The sequence below is a fragment of the Protopterus annectens genome, chromosome 1.part2 (assembly GCF_019279795.1).
Source record: "Protopterus annectens isolate FY-2018-M chromosome 1.part2, PAN1.0, whole genome shotgun sequence".
NCBI lineage: Eukaryota > Metazoa > Chordata > Ceratodontiformes > Protopteridae > Protopterus > Protopterus annectens.
Window position 1 is genome coordinate 1,225,371,894 of NC_056727.1, and position 16,162 is coordinate 1,225,388,055.

Genomic DNA, 16,162 nt, shown 5'->3' on the forward strand with positions numbered 1-16,162 from the left:
TCCGTACCTGTGTTTAATGTTTACCATTCATTTAGACTCTCCAGTGAGGTCAGCTATGCTGCCAGAGGGGAGTAAACATTTTTATTCACAACACTATCACCTCAGAAAATATGAAAGGTATGTCCCAAGTCAAAAGAACTCACTGTCCTTCTATATCCCTCCATGATGAGGCCCATACTTGAATATAATGCCCCCTTGGCATGTACTTATCCAGATATATTATTCAACCAGAAAAAAATCAATATTTCTTTGCAAAGAAAATCTCAGTTATGGGCTCTCTAAGATACAGAAAGTAACTAAAAATCCTGTCTACTCAGTCTTACAGATTCAATGACTGCTGTGTGGCGTACAAGACAGCAAATAACCCTGCCCTGCTTGATCTCTTTCTCTTACACTTTCATAAAACTTGTAGCACCACAAATCCCACTTCAAGGAAAAAAAATTACATTGATATAAACATATCCTGCTGTCACGATCAATATTTCACCCAGATAATCCCCTTCCTATGGATTAACCTTCTCCATAACATAACATACATACGAAGCAATCCCCTTACTCTTGTCAAATATAACAACAAGTGGATGGGGATCCCTAAAACCACCTTTGGTCTTGCCACCTACCTCTGCCTTACAGATAGGGGAAGTAAGCAGTGGGAACTGCAGTGGCTGGTCTACTGCTAGACAGACACATTTCCTAATCTTTTAAATTCAAGATGTGGCAACAGTCCAATGTTAATAGTCAAAACAGCATTTTTAATTTGTTTTATTTTTATATTTGTTAACCGAATAATGTTTGGCAGTCTGACTTCCCTTTTCAGACACAGGCTGGAGCAAAGTAGCATGAACAGTACAACAAAGTTCGTTTATCCAATAACAACTCTGAGGAAAGTATTACATATAAGGACTATTCATAAAATCTTCACAGCAATACATTTATGTATTGTGTGTGCACAGATCTATATTTCTGAATTTTAACAATGCATGCCCTTTGAAGATGGAAATAAAAAATATATAGTATTGAAATATTTCTACAAAGAATAACTGAGTAGGATGGTAGATGTATCAATAAATTCATGGGTATGTAGGGGGAATTAGTAGGTGTGTCAGCAGTGGTTATGAACAAGTGAAGGGTTAAGAATGCAGGTTAGTATGAATTGTATGTATGTATGTATGTGTATATATATAAATATATATATATATATGTGTGTGTGTGTGTGTCTGTGTGTATATACACAAAGTTATACACACATTTACAATTAATTTAGATAAACTATCTGCTGTTTAAATTGCTCATAACGATCTAAGAGCTATATACGATTAACCATACTGATCATAATTAGTCAGCCTGAAATGGAGACATTAGGTCTCAGTATCCTGTGTTACTCTGCCCACTACAGACTCCTGAGGGGTGATCTTTGCTTATCTTTCCATACTGTGAATGACCTTGCAAACTTAACCTAAATATGTGGGAAAGCAAACAGCAGTGCTACAGAACCTTGTAAGCCTAAGTAGTAGGACATGAATGACAATGACTTGTCTAGATTCTTTCTGAAAGTAAATGGAGATTGTATAACCTACTTTTAGTTAGTGTAGTACATTTTGTGCCCGACGTTCCATGTGTGAAAGGAAAGAAAACGTGATCGACTGTGATGCCTAAATATTTTTGATGGGTAACAGAAGAAAGGGTATGTCCAATTGATTCAGCAGTTAAAGGCAAAATGAATCTATTATTTTCTTTAGTGCTTAATATTATTGTGATGTCCCTGCTCTAGGCCAGTAATCAAGGAGCCTCAATCCTCACCACTGACACCAGCGAGGGATGTTCATTTGGAACCAAAATAGATAACACACAGTATTTCCAGACGCAGCTCTCTGCATCTAAGAGCACATAGGAACAAACTCCCATCTTGGGCAGAGCTTCCCTCTCTCTCACCAGGCCCCAAATAAGGCTCCTCGCTGACCACAGCCATAGAGTTGAGTCCTCAGCCAACTGTTCCAAGCCAAGTCCTACACCACCCTCTCTGTGAAACCAGAGCTCTGTGTCCCTGCTCCAAGTAGCTGATACACACTGAGATTTGATTTTCAGACACACACACACAAACACACACACACACACACTCACGAGAATGGCTGGCACAGACTTACCAGCTATGCCCTCTCTGCCAGACTACAAGGTAGATAATGCCACCAGAACACTCCAAAGCCAGCTACTCTAAGGCTCTTACAAGTGTACCCAGTTATATAGAGTAAAATTAATACCAATACCAACACAAATAGTAGGGTCTGACCAATGCAGCAAGGCTTTCAGGAGCGGTCACAGTCTCACCAAATAAATACAAGTACTCTCAAAGGTTAAATATTCTGTAACATACCAGCCACAATGAAAAGTTTAAATATATTTAATAATAATAAATAAAAACAAATATGAAAATACTAAATATATATTTACAATAATCACCAGAGTTTCAGTCACATGAAATATTAAAAATAACACAGATTGAAGGGTTCACACAGATACAGAAAAACTCAACTAATCTCACTATATTGAATTCACAACTGATCTAAAACATTACTATCCCCTAGTTCATTTACTAGAGCAGGGCAAGATGAAGTGGGTGAGTGGTCTTCCTTCTTGCCAGGTTTCACAAACAGACTACTCAGAGACTTCTGTCTCATCTAGTATTAAAACATAATTTCAGTGCTGACTTACAGAATGACATCACACGCATCTGGTCATCTGAATTCTGGTTCCCACACTGTCCCATTTACTAGAAATTGAAGCAGAATCTAGCAAATGTGTGTCGTAATACACACACACACACACACACACACACACACACACACACACACACACACACACACAGTTTTGCTAAGATGTGTTATTGCATCTGGAAGCTACAAAACCATTTCAAAAACTTCCACGCATCCAGGGTAGCAATTAGGTCACCCCTAAGGACAATACAGTAGAGTTCCTAGTCCTGGTTTTCACAAACATTTTGTCTATGCCTGCAATCAGAACTGTAAGATACAATCTTTATGGTCTAAACCAAGTAATTTAATTTCAGAACAGTTTTCAAAGTTAGCTGGACTGGGATTAACCTCTTCAATTCCAATAGCCTCTGTTACAATATAATCATTTCAACAGTTACAATACAGTCTGACATACAGGTGTATTTATTTTCTGTCCAGCAGAACCCACTGTCAGAACATTTTTAGCAGCAAGCAACTTTACAAATACATTTTTAACACAAACACCTGTACAAATCAGTTTGATATACAAATGGCATACAATTCTTTACAAAACTCCAGCTAGGTAGCTATGCTGGAATATATTACACATCCACTGCCTTACTTCCCCTGGCATAGCTGACACTACTTCACATCATCTCTGTCATAACTGCTGATTTTTGGAGTTTAAATAAGAGCATATTTACTTCCATCTAATTCCATAGCTTAATGAATTTTTTTGCAGCAAATTGTTTTCCTGTGATGATGAACTGGCCCTCTTGAGAACTATATCATCTGCATAAAGCAAGCAATTAAGATCTGAGATGTCGAAAATTAGGTCATTAATAAAAAACAGCATTGTGCTACATCCTTTTTAATTTTTTTTTTTACAAAAGCCTATATTGATCTGGATCTGTCATGAAGTAACAGTAATGGTTCTACCATTAAGTAGATGAGAACCATTGGCATACGTTATCTGAAAACCTACACTTCTGCAGCTTTTCTATTAAGGTGTCACAATCAACATACTCTAGTGCTCCCTTTAGGTTTATGAGGATGGCTCTGGTCAGTTTACCATTTTTCATGTTTGTGTAATTTGTGTAAGAGGAGAAAGCAATAATGGTACTAAATTTGGGTCTAAGTCCATGTTGCCCCCTCAGGATGTCATACTGAAGGAGGTATTACAAGATTTATTGTAGATCAGTCTTTTCAAGTATCTTAGCAAGGGGGTTAATGTTAATTATACAATGACTAACCATTAACATTCAAACATGTGCACGCTGATTGTTCGGCCCAACCAGCATACCCATTGTAAAATCCAGGACATACCAATAGAAAAAAGTAAGGTCGCCCTGACATTCTCCTATTAATATATGCTACGAAGATTCCATTTTTCTTCTCTTTAAAAATAAATAAATAAACTTACATATCCGCACACTTCATAAGAATGAGAGAGATGGGACAAAGAAAATAGAAGGTTAATCAGGTATGTAATGGAAAACTAGAGAAACATACTGGATTATCCTTGTATTTTCTGTACTCTCCCTCTTGTAAGTCTGAATGGTACCGGATTTCAAATTTTTTTTATTACAAAAAAAAAAGCAATGGAGAGCTTCCTTTCTACAGCACTGATGTACTGTGTAAGCATGGGAATGTAAGTCCCATACATATGACAGGTACTTCAAGAAAGGCCCACGATACCGGGGAAAATGTGAAAAAGCACCACAGTGTCGCTATACAAGGACATTATTTAAGAAAGGCAAGTAACTTTTTTCTTAAATAAAGTCATTGTATAATAATAATAATCCATGGCTGGGTGCGGGTAATGTATTTACCACAGTTAGCTTTGTTTGGTCACAACAGTGACCAAACACCATCAACCATGGGTAAATCCAGCATCACCCACACCCAGTCATGGTTATTGCTATAATACTAGACAAAAGTAATTTGTTGCTTTGAAGTTTGGTACTCTTGCAGGTGGGTGTATGGCTGCATTCTAGAATGACATGAGAACTATACTGGTTAGCAAGTGGTTTACAGAGTAAATTTCTGACTATCTTAAGGTGAGTAACAGTACATTCTTTTTATCAGTGATCTGCCAGCTTGCTGATGGAGGTTTGAATTATTGCTTGTGACAGCTTTGAAGTAAATGGGGAATAGTTAATAGAAAGTGCAATGGATTAGTGCAACAGTTTATCTGGAATAAGAGAAAGTGATGAGTTAGAGAGTTTTGGGGGCTCAGGTGATTACATGAATTACCTATAATGGCATTAAGTACACTGATGGTGTTTTAGAATTCCTCTTCCTAGGAAATAATTTCAGACTGGCTAGATTTTTAACTGTGTCCCTGAATAATTTAGGCTGACACATTCGGGATTCTTGTGCTTTTATATAGTAAGTGGCTTTAGCAGCGATGCTACTGATTCTAGTGTGAATGTTGCACGTGATATGTTTTTCTGCACCTATAGAGATAATTTTTCCAGTACTTCCACACTTTATCTTGTTCTGTTAACTGCTGGATAAGACTGAGGGCCAGTGGCAGACAGTAAAGTTTGTCTGGAACAGGCTTTAAGGAGCTACAGAACATTGCGAATGTACAATCTGAGTCAGTAGCACTGAAAAGAAGGTACAAATCAACTGTGAAGTTCAATTAAAAGGCTGTCTTTGGAGGGCTCTGACATATTTCTGGTAGTTATAAACACTGGAGAAGATGAGATTATGTTTAGGGACAATCAGGAAAGTATAACACTGTGGTTGAAGACAGGTTTATGAAGTATTTTTAAGATTTTCATTCTCCAGGGCAGTTTGTCAATGCTATATCTAATATATCTAATTTTTGACTTGTGTTTAATCAAGTGCTTTCTTTCTTCTACCAACTGGACTAGGACTCGCAACAGTATGGATCGATTTGGTTGAGATTTTAAAGGGCCTTTCCAGTTAAATATTACCTAATATGATAAGTTTACAGTGTTTAGATATACCCTGGATTTTATCTAGTATTGCTATGGTTAAGATGTGAGGATTGAACTTGTACAGCTGCAATGTAAATTTCTGTGTCCCCTTAGTACAACTTGGACCAGCATCCAGTTTGATTTCCTGTATTCTTTGAGTTGCTACTAGCAATTAATTGTAAAGTGAGGTTTGATTTATTCTGTACTAGTGTCAGACCCCCCCCCCCCCCAAAACAAATTTTACCTGACTAGTTATCTGAAAATGTAACAGCTTTGGGATATTTGCAGAAGTATCTAAAACTCCTCCTTAATTTTGGATTCAGTAATAGCTAACATTTTAGGGATGTACTATTGTAGCCAAAGTTTGTGCTGTGACTGCCATTTACTATTTGTAATGCAAGTATGGTTCTACCACTTACTATCTGTAATTCAAGCATGCTGTCAGTGATTTAGTCTGGAATTTTCTGTTTTGTGTGTTTGATGTCCGAGATTGATAGGAGTGTTTCCAGATCCTACTACCAAAATTGTTGAAAGCATGATTAGAAATTTCTGGTGCTTTGAAACTGACAGTAGGCAGTAAATCTGCATTACCAGTGTAGTAATATATGATTTCTTGAAGGTGACATGGATTTATTTGATATAGCTAGTCTACCATACTGGTATGAGAACTATATTCAGAATAGTTAGGTATAAGGGTTCTCTTTTTGTACTGTATTTGGTAAAGGTTTGGAGTGACCGTTATTTTCAGTGGTTACACAAGTAGAAGTACTAGCAGCATCTGAACAATAGTTGTTGTTAGAGTAGCAGAACGTTGTGTTTAGCTCTCTGGTTTTGAGTAGGTATGTGACTGATCAAGATTTGTAAGGAGGTGTAATATTGTGGGCTGTCCATTTTAGAACTGGAATAATGCAAAATACAACTGACATCTATCACAGTAAAGTAAAGGGAGAAAGTGCATAAGTATAGTTGAAGTTACTTTTAGATGGATACTTTGCTGCAGCTTGATTTCAGTTGATCGAAGCGATTTACAGCATAGAAGGGAGTAGGTTAGACTCTGTATGAAGTGACTCTGAAACAGGAAGTAGAAGTGTTCTATAAAAGGGGTGTGGTTAGTCACCTGCAAACTTGGCTAAGGATACGATGACTGGGGTGGAACCACTAAATTCAACTGTACCATACAGCAGTGGGGGGACAGATAGGCATTATTTTAAACATCTGGTTCATGTGTTTGCAATACATTAATTAATGGAACACTATGAGCAGAAACTGAAAAAAAAAACATATTCGATAATCTTGTCATAAAGGCTGACACAGTGCAAATCTGCCAGCAACAGCACAGAAGCTATGTATTACTAATTTTAATGTTGTCTTAACCCTAAATGCCCTCATAGGGGATAGATACTGGTGTGGTCTTGTTTTCGTAGAAAGCTAATTCTTGCCAACAATGACCTGTGACAGAACAGCTGATGAGATTAATTCATCCTAATACAATCACAGAAATACTGAGAAATACTGACAAGTTTGCAAATCTTTTATTTCTTTCATATGTTCCATATGGGTCTACTTCATGTAATCAGATTTTTATTTACCTCAAACTGAAAAGGAAGAGAAGACTTTGCCAAAAACTTACTTTCACGAACACCTGGATCACCAGGATTTTACTCCGGGAAAGGAACCACTTGCCCAGCATGCCGAAGGAAATCAAACCCACCCATGTGGTGGGCTTTGTCCCCCCACACCCCCCAGCTAAATATACCAACTCCGAGATTGCCTTTTTCCCCACTGTAGTGCAAAGTTCACCATGGTGGCCAAGTATTTCCTTTCCTGGAGTTAAATTCCGGTGATCCGAACATTTGTGAAACTAAGTTTTCGGTGAAGTCATCTTGTCCTTTTTAGTTTTGGGTATGTGAAAATTTGATCATGTAAACAGGATCTGTTCTATACATACGCACTCTTTTTTCAGTGTTTCTTAAACCTCAACAGCTATTCATTGTTCAAATGACAGATCTGAATGATTAGCCAGTAAATTTTGCTAATACACAGGAGGACAGACACAAATGTGTTAGCAAGCTCTGTCATCTATCTACAAGGGTTAAATTGCAAGTCTTTCATTCCCTTCTACATCATATTCTGCAAACGTATACAATACATAGACCTGTATTTTACAGCACAGGTCTATAATGCCTCCCACCACCTGAAAGAGTTCCAAAGAGCACTGCAGGCATTCCTCAAAAACATTAGCAATTAAAATCCAACAAGCCATGCAACACAAGGGGCAAGAATTATTTTGAGTACATAGCAAAGCTAAACTGCATATTTGACTAGTTACAAAGTAAAGCTGTCATGATTTCCTTAAACTAAGTGTGAATTGCTCTCTTCTTTTATTCAAGCAGAAATTCACAGGATCAGGAAAGCCTGTTGGCTAATGTATTAAACTGCTGCTACATTTTATTTTACTTTATTATTTATTTTATTTTACATTTGTTGACCGGGTTAGTCCGTCTGAGCTAAGTAGCCCTTTTTCAGTGGAGGCCCGGGGAAAAAAGCTCCACAGTTGTACAATTTTAGTGTTAACAGTGTCAGCAAGTTACAGTATATACATACAATGAAATACATTTCATCAGAAAAATAATAAGGGAGAAAAAAAAACATAAGCATACATAAGAGAAATTATTCAAATTATTATTTATTATTTATTTATATTCTTATTTATTTATATTATTTATTATTTATTTATTTATTATGCTGGGGACATCCACCAGTAATGAACTGGAAATAAGGAATCCACTTGGCAGGACAGGGAAACTGATTTGAACTAACACTAATTAACTTTGTGGTAAGAAGAAATCTCAGGTGTACTAAGAATCTGTGCACAGAATGAAAGATCCTAATACACTGAGGTATGCATCTGAATGTGGTAATGGCTTGCCAAAAGACATCAGTAACTGTCTATCAGGTTTCATAATATTTTCTATTTAACTAAAGCAGTTAACAAAAACAGAATAGCAGAAAGGAGAATCGGACAGACAGAAGATAAAATGACTCTCCGCAGAACTGCACAATAATTATTTCTAGCAGATTGATTCAGTGACTAACAAGCTACTGCCTGGGAAGACTCAGATCCATTTACTTGCAGTAACTTGTCTCGCAGCTTTATGCTTGGTTCCCTACTGCAAGTACAGGACTACACAAGCCTAATTCAGTGCTAAGCTCCCATGCGCACTCACAAGGTCAGGCATCTTATAATACAGTATACAGTATACCAACAGTGGGCAGAGAATGTAGTAACAGTGAACAGAATGCCCTTCCACCAGGCTTTGTTTATCCAATGAACTCCAGGAATAAGAGAAATTTTGCACCAGATTTAAGGAAATCATGACAGCTCACACTGGGGTGGCCACAGTGGTGCAGCGGTTAGCATTGCCGCCTCACAGCAAGAGGTTCTTCAGTCTGATCCTCGGCTGGGATGCCTTCTGTGCAGAGTCTGCATGTTCTTCCTGTGGTTGCGTGGGTTTCCTCTGGGTGCTTCGGTTTCCTCCCACATCCCAAAGACATGCTGTAGGTGGATTGGACACTCTAAATTGGCCCTAGGTGTGAGTGCATGCATGTGTGTTCCTTCTGTGGAAGGTTGGGTGCCGGGCTGGCAACTCGACACTGTAAAACTCCACTGCCAATCATAAGCGGACAGGTGATCTGCTGTGGCGACCCCTAACAAGGAAAAGCCGAAAGAAGAAGAAGAATAATGACAGCTCACGTTGTATGTCACCACACATAGATGAGCCTGGCTCTTTACTCATAAAATTAACTTATTTCTCAGGACAAGCAGACAGGTGTTTGAATAGGGAGACAACAGGCATGCTAACCCCAGGTTGCTAACCCTTGAGTATCTGTACCATATTGCATCTATTTGTATCCGTCTAGTTTAGTAATTACAGACAGTGCTGAAAATCCATTTATTGTTTTGACAAACTTTTAATAAAATAACCAAAAGAAAATAAAGTATTGTAGTTGTCGCCACAAGTGTGAGTGCCTACAACCAGTTATTTGGAAAGTAGTGGAAAATGATTAAGAAAACTCTTGGTGCCAATAAAAAAAAACCCATACGCTCAGAAACAGAAAGTGCTAAAAGTGTAACACATTATATTTACAAAATGCTGAGCTTCGACAACTCAAAATGACTGGAAAGTACACAGCTGTAATGCTGAAGTGACAATGCAAGCGAGAACAAATGGCAGACTTTCCCTTCTAATGAGGGATGAGGTATTACCACGAAATATAATGAAGCTATCAGATAGGTCATAAGAAGCTATCTACTAGATAAGTCATACATGCAAGAGCTGACCTAATGTTCTAAAAAGAAGAAATGAGTTAAGATAGGCTTATTCAACAACGCAGAGTAAATTAAGAAATGACCTTAAAAGAACAAAAAATGCAGTATGTGAGAAAAGATGACATCATCGTATCTTCCATGTGAGGATTTCTGAAGATGTCACAGAAATCATGCTGGTAATGACAAATGTTACATTTTTCTTCAACAAAAATAACAGAGAAGACAAAAGAAACTGATAAATTAAGACATTCTGTTGAAGGATAATGACTTCATGTGACAGACTTGAGCACTAGATGAACTGTCACTACAGCAGATAGTGAAATGTTACACAAAAATACCAAAGTGCAGTCTTGCAATATGAATCTTCACATGGCCATTATCTCCTGTTGCAAAAGATAAACAGTCATAAAAACTGAAGCATTATAAGGGTGAAATGTACCACTGATTTTTTTTGTCAGCACTGGGTCTTTCCATCATATGTCTGCATTCAAACATAATAATTTTTATTAGTCCTCCAGGGTTAAAGGTAACACTTCTGAGGTCTGCATCTCCTAGATAAGGCCTGCAGTCAGTGAACACGTTATACTTTTAATCAATGTAATTGTGTTCCCAGATTAGCTGGCATAAATGCCAGAGCTCAGTTACAGGAACTCCAGATGGAATGTTCTAATTCCAGGGTCTGCTCTAAACGCCTGTTAATGAATGACTGAATAATTTACAGTTTGTGCTCAGAATCACTCCTACAGCTCTAATCAATGGCACTGAACAGATGGGGCCTCATTAGGACTTAATTACTTGCACTGTTCAGTCAAGGTAGTGCACACCTAAATCAAATAGTTCACAGTTGTTGAAAAAAGAGACAGAAGCAAAGCGCGTGCAGACAGAATGCTGAACTTTTCTATGAAATTCTAATGCAGACAGCTGCAACCAGGTATTACTTATGCCAGAGAGAAATCACAAAGAAGGGCTTGAATTCCTTGCCTGGAAATATTTTCCATTATTCCAAGCTGATAAAAAGACCTTTATGAAACTTTCCTGTCTCAACAGGATTTCAGTCAGTTACAGTATCTCAGCAAGAGTTCACGAATGGTAGAGTTTCTACATCTGGTTGTCATCCCACATATGCTTTAGACAGGGCAAACTCTTTTTTTCCCGGACTCTCATGCCTGCTGCTGCATTTCTTCGATGGCTTCAACATCCTACAGAAAAGCAATACTAGCTAGCTACTTTCTTGAAAACACTGCACATCTGCATTTAAATTTTTTTATACGTTGTTCTTCTTTCGGCTTTTCCTGGTTAGGGGTCGCCACAGGAGAACTCCGGTCTGCTAATGATTGGCAGTAGATTTTTACGGTACCAAGGTGCCAGCCCGATGCCCAACCTTCAACGAAGGCACGCCCATTCACGCATGTCTTTTGAACGCCACTCGACCTCAGGGAGGACATGCAGACTCCACACAGAAGGCACTCCCAGCTGAGAATCGAACGGGAGAACCTCTTGTTGTGAGGCGACAAAGCTACCGCTGTACCACCGCGGCTTATTTACATTTTTTTATATATGGCCAGTCAATCAGTTTTACATTATATACACATGCATATGTATGCATGTACGCATAAATACACACAAACACACACTCTCACACACACACACACATATATATACATATATATATATATATGTGTGTGTGTGTGTGTGTGTGTGCAGAACAGTACTGTATGATATACAATATAAAACTTTAGACAACAAAGTATCTCCATAATGCAACTTTATTCATTTGCTCTCTCTCTGCAGTTATAACAGGGTATAAATCTATCCAGTTTTCTTTAGTGTACTTAAGAGTTTGCCATACCTTACTGCATGCATTTTGGACTTACTGTTGTCAAAATTATTCTCCTTTATTTTCGCTGTTTTTGCTGCTTACATAATCATAGGAGATTACTAGGCTATCAACCTGGAGGTAATTTCAAGCCTAGCCATTTTATCCCAATTTAATACCATGGGAAATGCTAGTCAATACCAAAGATTGCATTTAGTAATGACTGCCCATGTCATGGAGGGTGGCGGGTGTTATCCTCAGTAAAAATTTACGGTGCCCCATCCATTTGTCCAGGTTCCTCTTGAACACTGTCATAGAGGTTCTGTTTCACATGAATTGGTAGCCTATTCCAAAGATGCAGCAGTCGCTGGGAGATAAATCTGTCCCTCCAGCATGTCCTATTTAAGTCGCAGGACATATTTAGGTCCTTGGAACGGGTAGCCCTAGTCCTATTTGATTTATGGATGTGCAGCAAGTTCATTAGGTTTGGGTATGAGATTGCTCTGTAAGCCAGGCATAAGTCTACTCTAAGAAGTCTGTACAATACAGAGTACAGTGACAGGGACTTTGTCTGTGTAAGACATGTTCTGGAGTCCCTTGATGTTCTTTATTAGAAACCTCTGAGGTCTCTCCAGCTGCTGCAAGTGCTTTGTACAGTACATGCCAAATGGAGCATTAGACTCAATTATGGGCCGGATTAGTGCTGAGTATATAGGGGTTATAACCTCTTTTGCTCTCAAGGCAATGGCCTTTACTAATCAAGTGTGCTCCGTAGAAAGCTTTCCTTACTACAGTGGACACATGGTAGTTGACGTTAAGGTCACAATCAACTTGTGATCCCAGATCCCTTACCACTTTGTGGGTACTTAGGTTACTGTTGTTGATCTGATAGTGTGAACGGACATTGTGCCGAAGGGAATGATAATGCATTTCTCTGCATTCAGTTTGAGGCCATAACTAAGGCACCAGTCGTTGGTCTGCGTAAAACCCTCCTGGAGTTAATTTGCAATCATCTGCAAACTTGGACAGCTACAAACCCTTAGTTTTAACCTGAACTTCTGAGAAGTATATACCAAACAGTAGCGGGCCCAGCACTGACCCCTGTGGCACCTTGGTTGATATGGAGTCACCCACTCTGATAGTGTGTGTCTGATTTCTGAGCCGGTTGTTAACCCATCTTACAATGAAGGGGTTTACATTCAGTTTGTTAAGTTTATTGGTAATGTTCGAGTGTGGGATTGCATCAAAAGCCTTTGCTAAGTTGAGGTATGCTGTGTGCACAGATTTGTCCTCGTTAATGCCCTGGTCACATTTTTGAAGAAATCCACCAGATTTAACAGGCAGGATCTGCCCTTTACGGAGCTAAATTGGGTAGGATCCAGGGTTTGGAGGTTGCTTATGTTTTTATTTATGAGGTCCATAATGATAAGTTCCATGGCCTTACAGATGAGGCTGGTCAGGCTTACGGGTCTGAAGTTCTCTGGGTCAGTTGCTAGGACACCTTTGTGGTGGGGAATAACTGTTGCTGTACTCCACTCCACAAGAACAAAGCCTGTGGTTAGGCTATGACAGAAAAGAGTACTGATGGTGATGCTAGTTCATGTTTTAGACAGACTGGGATGTCGTCTGGTCCCACAGAGGCTATATTTTTTGTCTTGGACAAGGCTTTCATGACCTGCTCTTTAGATATGTATGGTGGGGAAGGTTTGTGATAAGTTTGGAGGGGATAAGGGAGTGAAATTTTCACCCGACCTATCCTCTAGCAGGTTTGCTATCTCTGTAGGGTCAATATGTGTGATATCGTTGGTCACTAGTTTTGCACATGCTTGGGACCTACCTTTTAGGATATGTACATAGCTTTAAAAGGTCTTATGTTTCTCCTTGCCAGTGCTTGCTAATATTTTCTCAAAGAAGCCCTTAGAGGATTGAAAAGTTGTCTTATTTGCCTGTTGAGGCTAAGGAGGGTGCTTTTCCATTGTTGGGGCCTTGCCATTGTTTGCATGGACAACACATTTTTGCATTTATTGTAAAGTTTCTTGATGCTGGATGTCCACCATGGTAGCTTGTATTTACTTGGGGCTCTGGCTTTGATTTATTCTGGTACAGCCGAGTCTATACACTAATGCAAGTGATAGGGCTTTAGTGTAAGCTTTGGTGTAGTTACCACTTCCAGGTGGGGGTGGGGCTTGGAATGCATTTATACCTTCACCTAAGAGAGTACAGTTTGCCTTGGTGAAGTTTTTAGTCTGATGTCACCCTTTATGAGTTCTGGTGTTACTGCCAGCTTGAAGCTGACTGATTTGTGATCAGATTTGACTAATGAGGGTCCAACAGTTGTGGCAGTGCATCTGTTTGACATGTTAGTGAGGACCAGATCAAGCTCCTCTTGTCGGGGTATGAAAAATTTGTTCCAGGGCATTTGAGTTAAAGTCAAGGAACTTTTAATTAAGTCAGTTAGGGCTAGCATAGGTTTCCCAGTTGATGGTGGGATAACTGAACTCCCCCATAACCAGAGTGTTCAGTAATATTTGAATTGTATCCAGTTTGATCATGTATACTCTGTGAGCATCATGTCCCAAGGAGGGGGATCTATAACTGGCTATGAGTTGAAAGGGGGTCTTACCCACTGTAACGTGAACTTGGAGAACTTCATGGAGTTGTCCAGTCTAACTAGACGGGAGGTGAATTTATCTCTAATATAGATAGAAACACTGCCTCCTTTGGTTTTCACACATTCATTTAGCAGTCTTTAGGTGTGGAAGGCATTGTACCCTAGCAAGGTTGAGGTATTCTCTGAGGCTTTGAACCAGGTTTCTTTGACTGCACAGACATCTAAATCCTCCAATGATAGAAGTACTTCCAGGACACTCAGTGTTTAGTTTAAGCTCCTAGCATTTAGCAACATGACCCTTATTTTGTTCTGACTGGCAATTTTCACATCAAGAAGTTTGTTTTCGAGACCTTCCTTAAAAAGGCACTATGGGGCAGGTAAGACCTTTGTCAGCAGCTGAAAGCCTAGAGGTGCCAGGTACCAACCGTATCTGGCAAAGCAGTAAAGTTTATCGACCATGACTTCCCAGGCTGACAGGAACTAGATCCACTTTGAATGACACCAAAAACTAAGCTAACTATTGAAATCAATTATTTTTTTATACTGTGGCATCATTCTAGGTGAGGGTAGTATGCTGCTGAAGGGTAGGAACACACCTGCCTGAGACACATACTCAGAGAGCTCAATCATGTCTGTCTTCATATAGTCCTGTGAGGTGCATCTCAGGTTGTTCACTCCAACATGGACTATGCCAGAGACACAATGGTACTTGTTGCTGGGAGACCTGAGTGCATGCATGATATGACGAATGTTGGCACCGGACAGGCAGCTGACAGTGACTTTCTCCTTGTGCAACCTAGTGAGTAGTATATCCCTGTGTCTCACTATTGAGACTCCAATGACAAAAATATTTGTTTTTTGAATACTATGTCTTACAGGCTTGATAGGTAAGACATTGGTGTTGCTATGTTTCATGGATGCTATGGGAACTGTGTTAGTGGTAGCAGTCTTGTGTTTTGGAGGTCTCTGGTGCTGTGGGAACTGTGTTAGTGGTAGCAGTTGTGTTTGGGAGGTCTCTGGTGCTGTGGGAACTGTGTTAGTGGTAGCAGTCTTGTGTTTTGGAGGTCTCTGGTGTTTCAGTAAGTTTTTTGAGGGAACCTCCACATATGTTAATTATTGTGTTTGATGTGTATCATGTGTAAGAGTAGTGTTACCATGTGCATGTGTAGTGGTGGGTGGGTTTATAACCTCTTCTATGTTACCATTTTGAGTGCCAGATAGCATGGATTTAAGATTCTTGGTGTAGCTACATCTCTTTCACTCTGTACTAGAGTGTTAGTAGAGGGTTGTTGGTGTACGAGTCAATTGCTGCACTGCCTCAAGAGACACAAGTCAACAAGGTGAAGGTTGGCAGGAGAAACAGGTGTAGTCCAACTGTCTATAATGCTAGGTTGAGGACTGTTATCACTAAGGGGTGATTTTCAGGATCAATCAAGGAGGAGCTCAGTGGAATGGATATTTCCGCCCGTTTTTTTTTTTTTTTTTTGCTGATGGCTTAATAGGTTACAGCTCACTAGCGGTAATTCTTTGACCAATAAAGTACTAAGGTTGATGGCTACACTAATGTGCTACAGCTGTGTCTGTGGGAAAAAATGTTGAATTTATCTGTACAGCTATGCAGCACATTTGCAAGGCAGTGAACAGTGCTGCTTGATGTGCAAAGAAGCAGAAACCTTCTAAAATACCAGAAGCTAAAAACTTGAAAAAAAAAATTAAAAAGGTTCAAAA

The 16,162-nt window shown here is 39.2% G+C and overlaps 1 protein-coding gene across 2 annotated transcripts in view; it reads right to left on the reverse strand.

Annotated features, from left to right (window-relative positions):
• The window catches only part of LOC122792307 (phosphatase and actin regulator 2-like), a 1,188,181-nt gene that overhangs the window by 700,452 nt on the left and 471,567 nt on the right, over positions 1–16,162 (reverse strand). The window lies entirely within an intron of this gene.